The sequence below is a fragment of the Arachis duranensis genome, chromosome 3, assembly GCF_000817695.3.
Source record: "Arachis duranensis cultivar V14167 chromosome 3, aradu.V14167.gnm2.J7QH, whole genome shotgun sequence".
NCBI lineage: Eukaryota > Viridiplantae > Streptophyta > Magnoliopsida > Fabales > Fabaceae > Arachis > Arachis duranensis.
Window position 1 is genome coordinate 109794562 of NC_029774.3, and position 916 is coordinate 109795477.

At 39.8% G+C, this 916-nt stretch overlaps 1 non-coding gene across 1 annotated transcript; it reads left to right on the plus strand.

Annotated features, from left to right (window-relative positions):
- The first annotated feature begins 692 nt into the window (after positions 1 to 692).
- Positions 693 to 800, plus strand: LOC127746017 (small nucleolar RNA R71). Its single transcript, XR_008007638.1, has one exon. It is a non-coding gene; the product is annotated as a small nucleolar RNA R71 (small nucleolar RNA).
- Positions 801 to 916: the final 116 nt, after the last annotated feature.

Here is a 916-nt window from a genome sequence, read left to right on the forward strand (position 1 = left end):
GTTCAGTAACTTTCTTGCTCAGCTGTCCCACTTGTGCCTCCAAATTTCTAATGGAGGACCTTGTTTCATTCATGAAACTTTGAGTGGTTTTGATTAGATCAGAGACCATGGTTGCTAAGTCAGAAGTATTCTGCTTAGAATTCTCTGTCTGTTGCTGAGAAGATGATGGAAAAGGCTTACCATTGTTAAACCTGTTTCTTCCATCATTATTATTGAAACCTTGTTGAGGTCTCTCTTGATTCTTCCAAGAGAAATTTTGGGTGATTTCTCCATGAAGAATTATAGGTGTTACCATAGGATTCTCCTAGGTAATTCACCTCTTCCATTGAAGGGTTCTCAGGATCATAAGCTTCTTCCTCAGATGAAGCGTCCTTAGTACTGCTTGGTGCATTTTGCTTTCCAGACAGACTTTGAGAAATCAAATTGACTTATTGAGTCAATATTTTGTTCTGAGCCAAAATGGCGTTCAGAGTGTCAATCTCAAGAACTCCTTTCTTCTGACTAGTCCCATTGTTCACAGGATTTCTTTCAGAAGTGTACATGAATTGGTTATTTGCAACCATTTCAATTAGCTCTTGAGCCTCTGTAGGCGTCTTCTTCAGATGAAGAGATCCTCCAGCAAAGCTATCCAAAGACATCTTGGACAGTTCAGAGAGACCATCATAGAAAATACCTATGATGCTCCATTCAGAAAGCATATCAGAAGGACACTTTCTGATTAATTGTTTGTATCTTTCCCAAGCTTCATAGAGGGATTCTCCATCCTTCTGTCTGAAGGTTTGGACTTCCACTCTAAGCTTACTCAATTTTTGAGGTGGAAAGAACTTTGCCAAGAAAGCATTGACTAGCTTTTCCCAAGAGTCCAGGATTTCTTTAGGTTGAGAGTCCAACCATGTCCTAGCTCTGTCTCTTACAG